Source organism: Rhinatrema bivittatum, chromosome 5, assembly GCF_901001135.1.
Source record: "Rhinatrema bivittatum chromosome 5, aRhiBiv1.1, whole genome shotgun sequence".
Taxonomy (NCBI): domain Eukaryota; kingdom Metazoa; phylum Chordata; class Amphibia; order Gymnophiona; family Rhinatrematidae; genus Rhinatrema; species Rhinatrema bivittatum.
Window position 1 is genome coordinate 246023709 of NC_042619.1, and position 9779 is coordinate 246033487.

At 43.4% G+C, this 9779-nt stretch overlaps 1 protein-coding gene across 1 annotated transcript in view; it reads right to left on the reverse strand.

Moving 5' to 3' along the window:
• Positions 1-9031, reverse strand: part of LOC115092620 (arylsulfatase H-like) — an 87237-nt gene extending 78206 nt beyond the window's left edge. The window contains exon 1 of the mRNA XM_029603691.1: positions 8671-9031. The gene's annotated coding sequence lies outside the window, so the exon portion shown is untranslated. The remainder of the gene's footprint in view (positions 1-8670) is intronic.
• Between the last annotated feature and the right edge of the window lie 748 nt (positions 9032-9779).

Consider the following 9779-nt stretch of genomic DNA (forward strand, 5'->3'; position numbering starts at 1 on the left):
CAAATTAGGGGGGGGGGGGCGGCAAAATCCTACCAGTTCGAGGCCCAAAGTGGGAAAGCCAATACTGTCAAAGAAGGAAGCGCTGTGCTGGAGCTGCCACCAATAGGAAAGTTAGGGATGGGGGTACCAAGTAGTCTTGCAATGGCCTTGTGTACAAACAACAGGCAAGAGGCATCTCCTGCTCAAGACAAACATTTAGGTCAAGAGACTTGGGGAGTTACATATAGTAATACAATGGTTAAAATTAGTTAATGAAATAGAAGGCAGACAATCAGGCTTAAGATTTAAAATCAGCATCAAAAAGTGGGTTTTTAGATGGGATTTAAACAAGGCAAGAGAGGGAGCATGATGCAGCAGCTCAGGAAATCTATTCCAAGCACATGATGCAGCCAGTACTCCTGGGGGAATTCTGCGCACAAAAACTTAAAATTCTGCAAACTTTATATTGGTCAAAATAATCCAATTTACATGACAGTCTTTAAGTAATTACATTTTAAATTAATACAGAAAAAAGTTACCGTATTACTTAAAGATGCAGAATTTCCCTAGAAATTCACTGTAAGAGTGTCCCTTCCACTCGCTCTCCCTACTCCCCTGGCCACTTTGCCCTCTCAGGCCCCATCTCCTCCACCTGCCAGCATCTCTCACCTCCATCTCTAGGCTCAACCCTTTCCACTCTATTGCCAGTCCCAGAGTTTGACCCTGTTCTCAGTGCTGCCCCTCACACAGGCTCCCTCTGTCCATCCCTCTCTCACACACATGTTCCCTCTCTCTAATACACATACACACACCCTCATACAGGCTCCCTCACTCTCTTGCACCCACACACATCCCCTCATACAGGGCCTTCTCCCTTGCATACACACCCGCACAAGCTCCCTTTCTCTCTCACACATTCATCCTCACTCAGGCTACCTATGTCTCTCTCATGCACTCCTTCACAAAGGCTCTGTCTCAAACATACACAATCCCTTCACACAGGCTAGCACCCTCACATACACACGATCCCTTTTTCATAAACACGAGCTCCCAATCTCTCTCACACACACACTCTCTCTGAAACCCACACTCAAGCATCCCCCCGCTCTCTTACCTCCCATGCTCTCTCTCTCACCCTCCTGCTCTCTCTCACCCTCCCCTCCTCCACACCCCCTCCACTCTCTCTCCCACACATTCTCTCACTGGCATGCCGTGAAGGGAGCGCATCCTGTGGGACGTGGGACACGCTCCATTCACGGCGAAGATGAAGGCCCGGGCGCGCCATTTGCGGCACAAGGGGGGCCTTCCATTTTTGCTGCGAACAGCATGCCTAGGTCTTCATCTTTGCTGCGAACGGAGCGCGTCCCGTGGCACATATGGTACGCACTCCGTTCATGGCATGCCGGGGTCTCCTCTGCTATTTTCCGTGCAGAATTTGGCAATTCTGCACAGAAAATGGCAATTCTGCGCAGGGGGGGTGTGGAATTCTGCGCAACTTCTGCGCTCCGCAGTAGCGCAGAATTCCCCCAGGACTAAGCCAGGTGTAAAACACGGAGTCAGGAACTGACGACAGAGGAGAAGGGTACAGATAGGATTGACTTGTCTGATGAGCGCAGTGCACACTGCACGAGGAGGGGTGTAGAGAAAGATAAGAGAGGAGAGATAGTGAGGTGCTGCAGAGTGAAGGCATTTGTAGATGAGAAAGAGGAGCTTGAACTGTATGCAGGAAGAGATAGGGAGCCAATGCAGTGACTTCCGAAGAGGGATTATATGGCTGTAATGACTTTGGCGAAAGATAAGTCGCACAGCTGAATTTAGGGTAGACTGTAATGGAAAGAGATGGCTCACTGGGAGCCCTGTGAGTGGCTGGTTGCAATAGTCTAAGCGGTCTGTGTGTCTGTCTTCTGTCTGGAGGTGGTGGATCTGACTGTTTTTCTGTCAAGGTGTGTTTGTATCTCTGTGCCTGTCTGGGTATTGGAATTCTGTCTGTCTGTCTGCATGTGGGGTATCTTTATCTATCTGGGTATGGGGTAACTGTGTCTGTCTAGGTCTCCATTTCGATTTCTGTCAGTCTTGATGTGAAGTATCTGTGTCTGTCTGGGTATGAGGTATATGTTTCTCTCTGTTTCTGTCTGGGTATTGGATTTGTGTGTGTGTTTACCCCTTTCAGTAACTTGATTAAAAAAAGAGGACTTTGAGCCACTGGTTGGCAGTGTGGCTACCTGTACATATAGGGCCAGATTTTAGTACCTTCACATGGGTGTGTGTGCACAACCCGGCGCGCACAAATCTATGCCCGATTTTATAACATGCGCGCACAGTCGTGCACATGTTATAAAATCCGGGGTCGGCATGTGCAAGGGGGTGCACACTTGTGCACCTTGCTCGCGCCGAGCCCTAGGGGAGCCCTAATGGCTTTTCCTGTTCCCTCTGCGGCCGTTCCGAAATTGGAGCAGCCTCGGAGGGAATTTTCCTTCCGCCCCCACCTTCCCCTCCCTTCCCCTACCTAACCCGCCCCCAGCCCTACCTAAACCCCCCCTAACCTTTGTTTGGCAAGTTGCGCCTGCCTCTGTGCAGGTGTAAGATGCGCGGCCGGCACGCGATCCCCCAGCCTAGAGGCCCTACGGAGGCCTCTGGCCATGCCCCCACCTTGCCCCGGACCACACATGCCCCGCCCCTTTTTTCAAGCCCCGGGACATACGCGCGTCCCGGGGCTTGCACGTGTCACCGGGCCTATGCAAAATAGGCTCGGCGCGTGTAACCCTTTGAAAATCTGGCCCATAGTAAACCATCGTGGTTGTTCCCAGCCAATTGCTTGAATTGAAGAGGGGAAGTGGCTCAAAAGGTTTACTCACCCATGCTCTAGACAACAATGTAAATATTCAAGGAAGCTATGTGATCCTAAATATCAATACAATAAAATATAGACTCAGTATAATATAATTTTAATATAAGGACTGTAAACGATTCCAAAATGGGAAAAGATCCTCTACCTTTAACTAAAGAAGATATTCAGTTCAGGACTATGGGAATCTTCATATTAAACAGGAAACACTGGCAGTTCTGAACTCTGATGCAGGCAAATTAACTTTCAGAATAGGTTCATCAAACCAGGTGACAAACCTAGAAATAAATTAGAAGGTTCATAAAAAAATATTGGTTCAACCAATCTTTATGAAGAAAATCAAGCAGGTCTTGTCGAATTTTTTTTCAATAATTCAAAGAAACCTTTTCCGAGTCCCTTTTGAATTTTTTCCAGACTTGCCTAATAGATCTGTGGAAAATGTAAACCTTCCATCAAGCTTGAAATTTGAGTGGTAAGAGTTTGGCTTCAAATTGTTCTCACATCTTTGAGTACAAGTGAAAACGCAAACACTTTAAACACTAGCTAAACTCATGCTGATGAATTAGATTCCAGACTGGATGAAAAGAAATTCTCATTGGTTATTAAACCAAAATGGAAACACTTCTTTGCCAAAGAGTGTGTCCTTGTAATAGCTGGACAGTGGCTTTTGGGCAGCTGAGCTCTTTAGCCAATAACTCCCGGAAACATTTACTGGGAAATAACAGAACAAATTATATATCCAGGAACAGGAAAGGACCCTTTCTCCTGATGGTTTCCTTTTCACACGTCCACATTCCACTTGTTACCTCAGAGATGTTTATTGGAAAAAGTCGGCATGAATCATACGGGGACAATGTGGAGGAAATGGACTGGATGGTCGGTAAGTGATTCCACATCCAGACATCCAGACAGACAACTAACTTTATAATCTATCATAATACATGACTTAACAGTATAATTTAACAGTTTTATATACCGACCTTCATAGTAAATAACCATATCAGATCGGGTTACAATAAACAAGAATATAACTGGGGTCACAATTCAAGAGAACGAAAGGTAAACAATAGGTAGGAATGAGTCAAAGTTACAATCAACAGGGTAAGGGAACTTGGAAGCTTGCAGGAAGCTGGAAGGAAGACAAGGCAGGAAATAAATAAAAACAAAGTGATAACATAGTGCGTGTGGGTTAAAGCTTAATGGTGCTTTAATCTGGAAGAGTCAGAGTCCATTTGTAAGAATAAACACCGTGACGGGTAAGCGTGAGGACAACTAGTGCTTGTCTGGTGGGTCGGCGAAGGCTTGGTGAAAGAGCCAGGTTTTAAGTCGTTTTCTAAAAGTTAACAGGCAAGGCTCTACTCTGAGGCTTGATGGGATGCTATTCCAAATAGATGGGCCAGCTATTGAAAAAGCTCTGTCCTTTGTCATCGAGAGGCGTGAGGCTTTAGTAGGAGGGAATTTCAGAGTGCCTTTGAGAGTATCTCTGGTTGGTCTGTTAGAGGAGTAGAGTTTGAGTGGGATTTCCAGGTCGAGTTGAAGATGATGATGGATAGCTTTATGAATTACTGTGATCGATTTGTATAAAATTCTGAAATTGACTGGTAACCAGTGTAGGTTCCTGAGGATGGGAGAGATGTGTTCGCTGCGTCTGGTACTGGTCAGCAATCTCGCTGTATAATGTACTGGTTAAGTTGCTGACTATTGACAATGATATTACAAATAAATGTAATTCCCTGGGCAGGACGGATCCTTTTACTTGCACCCAGGGGCATATAGTAGAAAGAAAAAAGAGATGGACCCTTCCTGCACAATGCTCCTTTAATGTCTCTGAATCTCTCCTTCACCCCACCAGATCGCTTCACTTTCTGAGTCCCAGAATGCAATAGTTCGTATATCCTATTTTTTGCAAACTTGTTGCTGTCTATATTCCAGAAAGGATTTAAACCACAAGAATACTTTACCCCCCATAACCCAGTTCTCTCAATTGGTCCATCAATAACAAATGATTAATGGAATCAAAGGATGAGATACTCAAATATATACTAATTACATACTCTCCAGAATCAATTTTCCATGGAACATGATCATTAACCGCAAATAAGGCTGTTTCTGTACTTTGATATTGTCTAAACTCACATTGGTTTTCATGAAGAATACTATTCTTATCCAAAAATTCCTTAAGTTGCTTAAAAGTTGCCCTTTCTAGAACCTTCCCAAGTGAAATTAAATTGGAAATAGGCCTGTAATCACTACACTGATCAGTGGCAGAATTCCCTTTATTTAAAACAGGAAGAATCTGAGACCTTTTTAGCCTATTGGGAACTATACTTTCATTCATGGAAAGATTTTCCAGATTAACCAATTAATCAGAAAATTCATCTTTCAATAGCGAAAAAAAAATCCATGATGAGCACTGATCCAGGGCACAATAGGAATTTTTCAACTCATGCCATATACCCTCTATTTCCTTTCTCAAAACTGGCTCAAATATGGCCCACTTTGTCCCTTTATAATCACTACTTACCCAACTATCCCTCATCTGTAACCCCTGCTCCCTACACAAAAGCACACCTGACTTGCTGATACAATAATTAGCAAAATGTTGCGGTGAAAAACTGGGTTCCAAACATTTTCTTTTTCCAGAGAGCTTAATAAGCCCGTTAATAATACATGCTAGCAGAATAACCTAAAGCCTCAGTCACACAAGCAGAACACAGAGAGACTATCACCAAATACAGAATAAAGAGATCATAAAATATAAATTGAAACGTGCAGACAAAAACTGAACTGGAAATCACAAGAAGTCAAACTCTGTAAGCAATGCAAACACAATCAAGAAATATAAAACATTAAACACACCAATAAAAAGAATGCCAAATCTGCTGATAAATTCAGCCAATTAATAACACATATAAAATGTTTAAAATATTACCAAATACAAATAAAATATTTCAAAACAGCAGATACATCACATCCAATAATTAAAACTAACAGCGATAAAAAAAAACAAAACACCCAATCTCCATACCTGGGAACTTTAAATTTCCAGGCCTCTTGAGATTGTCATAGATTGGAGTAGGGTGCACAAACGTTAACCTCTCTCACACACATATATACAGGAACTCTCTCACACACACACATGTTTGCAGGTACTCTCTCATAGATACACACATATGTACACATACACACACACAAAAACCCTCTCATATATATACATACACACACCCCCCCACCATCCCCACACCCTCTCATACACACACACACACACACCTTCTCATACACACAAACCCACCCCAACCCTCCCCCATGTCCACCCACCATACACACACCCTTACCCACCCACCCTCTCATATACACCCACAGGCTCTCACCCCCCCCCAACACACATACACAAGCAGTCACCCATCTACCCAGGCAGGCAGTCACCCACCCACACACACATATCGGTAGTCACCCACACACACACCCCTGCCCGATCCGCTCAGTGGCAACACAGTGGCTCTTCCCTTTCAAAATTTCGCCCCAGGCTTACAAACCCAGGCGGGAAGCTTGCCATGACTGCTGCACCATGAGAGCTCAGCTGGAAACTGCAGGACATCTGCATCGCCTCCTGCCCCGAGATCCCTCGAGGACTTGTCGGAATCAGCTTTAGAAAAAAGGAAAAGAGATCACCTCAACAGTCGACTTCCCCTACCGGGAAATCTGAAAGGCAATTCACCCCGCGGCAGCAGGAGATGACGACAGGATAAATGCGACTCTTGCTGCCCGGGCTTAGGGACGATCTGCTCAGTGGCAACACACATTCCTAAGCCCGGGCAGCAGGAGTCGGGTTTATTCCGATGTCATCTCCTGCTGCCGTGGGTCAAGACTGGCCCCACAGCAGCAGGAGTTGATGTTGGGATAAACACGACTCCTGCTGCCCAGGGTTAGGGATCAGCAGGGGTTTGGTTTATCCCTGCCTGATCTGATGTGGTAGAGGTGTTTTGGAGGGGCACTTTTTGCTGCTTCAAAATTCTGCCGCCTGAGGCAGCCGCCTCACCCTGTCTTATGATAGAACTGCCCCTGAGTAAACTGAATTACAACTGCAATACAGTAAACCTCCCATACCAAGACAGCATTCAAACAGTAACAACCCTATATATGAAAAAGCAACACTACAAATATTACACCAGGCCCTAAACATGATTGGGTGACTAGAGAATTGGATTAAGGAAGAGCCTTAGTGCCTAATTTTTAAAAGCATTTACTCACTTAAACTGACTTTACATATATAAATGTATTTTACCTGTATTAAGTGGGCTTTTGAACATTGCTATAATAGTATGTTATATTTACATGCATAACTCTTTGAAAATTCATCTTTAAGTGTACAGTGTTCCCACTAAGTTTTTGTGGACGGTATGTGCAAAAAGGTTCTTGCTGGCAATGTTTAGAAGTGGTCTACAAATTTGTGCACGGTGCTTCTTTGAAGCATCGTTCTATTTTCCTTTACTTGTGTGCTGTGTTTTCCTGTGTGAGCTAGCTTCAAGACTTGTGTGTGAGTGCACACACGTACAGCTTACAACAGGATTTCCCAACCTTTTCAAGCCCAAGGCACACCTACATCAACAATAATGTTGGATGGCACACCAGCTACTATGGGGCAGGCAATGCAGACACGTAGAGGACTGATATGACAGAAGAAGGGCCAGGGAAGCACTGGAAGCCCCACCAGCCACTCTCACAAAACAAAGGGCAGTGACACACATGAACTCATCACTACATACAATTTCAAGAAAAGGGATGTCAGTGTGACGCGGACGGCTAGCTCAGCCAGTTACCTTGGCTGCCACATACAGCTGCCAAAACTCCTCCATTGCTGTTGCTCAGAATTAAGTCACATCCTCATGGTCAATGCATGGTCTTCCTGTCTCATATAGCCGGCGAAGCTCAGGAGGGAGACGATGAGGAGGAGCTGTGTGCACTGTGTGTGCAGAACACAGCAGGGCCTAGCTCATGCTCTCCATGAATTAATTACAACACCCCGGGGAGCGTGCTGTAGCTCAGAAGAGGCAGCATATGTAATTACACATGTTCTCAGAAAGGAGCTCCTACTGAGCCACCACTGGTGAGTCTTGTTGCTGTGAGGGACTGAAAGCAGATCCCAGGTGCTGGCCTGGATTCCAGCATTAGGCAGTAGGGAATTTTCCATGGCACACCTGATCAGGTCTGAAAGTGCAGTTGGCAGACATGTAATCCGCTCTGACGTGCCAAAAGGCAGAATATAAATATAAATAAATAGTATTTAATAATATAATATTTTCAATATATATTTGATAATATAATACATAGTATAATAAATAATAATATTGCTGGCAGGTGTACATCTGTAGCCAACATTTAAATCATTTTCTTCCCAACTCCAAGTATGGTAACCGTCTTAAAATCGCACAGGTATTAATTAGCATTTTTCCTAGAGTCTTAGCTCAATAGGATAGATGTGAGTTATCCGGTTAAATGCTTTGGAATACGGACCAGAGCATTTCTTTAGGTTTACACTGAATTTTTCATGGCACACTTTCATGTATCTTGTAGTAGAATCTTCAGAGGTATGACCGTGTTGGTGTGATGTAGCAAAAAAAACCCAAAACAAAACAGGAGTCATGTGGTGCCTTATAGACTAACTAATGTATTGAAGCATGTCCAGTTCCTCAGATGCAAACTGGTTAGTCTATAAGGTGCCACCAGACTGCTGTCATTTTTTCTGGTAGAATGTTTCACTAATGATAGCATGAATACTTCATAGAAACCAGAAGGGAATAGTTAATACTTTATAACACTTTCTCTTTTAAATTATGTTTACTTACAGTTTTTTCTCCCAGAGTTCTCCTTCCATTTTTTTACTCCTTCTGCTTTCCTTCCCTCTGCTTTGTCTTTGCGTTCTGTGTAAATACACATCTGGCAGCTCATCTGGCAAATTTCCCTTGTATGCTGATCAGCTGACCAAACTAGAGCAACACGTTTTATTGTCCTCTTGCCCTCTCCATGGGTTTTCTTTTCTCTTGTATTTTTTTGTTGCTTCTTTAATGGTTTCAAGAAAGGAGAAGGATCATAGAAGGAACCCAGATATGCATCTTTACTGTTGAAGCTGATCAGCAGTTTTTCCACTCGCTTATCAAATTTCTGCGCTTCATGCAGTTTGGGGCTTGATTGAAGCTGTCCTGGTCTTTTTTCCAACTAAACGTCGTCTTGCAAAAAGCTGCGTGCTCTTGCGTAATGCTTTGAATGTTAGTCAGCATTTCTTTTTCATAGGGAAGGCTCTGCCAACATTTAATTTTCATACTGGAAAGTATACAAATCTGCCAAGTACCTTTCAGTTGCAGGGATAAGTTTGGGATGGACCAGTTTTTCTATAAGCTCATCTAATTTCCATTGCATTTTGTTTTACCTGCCTTTTCTGTTAAATTACAACAGATGTTTATAGAAATGCATGAATTTTTCATGTAAAGCTATGGGAAACCAAGTTAAGAAAAAATAAAGGAATATAATTTTCTTTCTGTACCAGCAGACAGTGGCTTATCATCACATCCCTGATATGGGGGGGTGGGGAGGAGACAAGAGAGTCAGACTAATAGTGCGGGTATGATTCCCTTCCCCCCCTTCTATGATTCCCCCTTTCCCTTACCCTCATTTTCCCTTACAAATAACTCCCTTCAAGTCAGACTTTTGTTAATATTATTACTCATATATATTTGATATGTATACTCCTAGTTTTTCTGTTAAATTAGCACTTTACTTATTCCACTTATGTTCATTGTAAAGCCTTTGGCTGAATTACTGTTTGCTGTAAACCGAGGTGATGTGCATTACGTGTCGCGGTATATAAAAAACTATAAATAAATAAATAAATAAAAAATAGATACACAAGCAAAATTACCTCAGTAGGAAGCCTTTAAAAGCAAGAATTTCTGGTCAC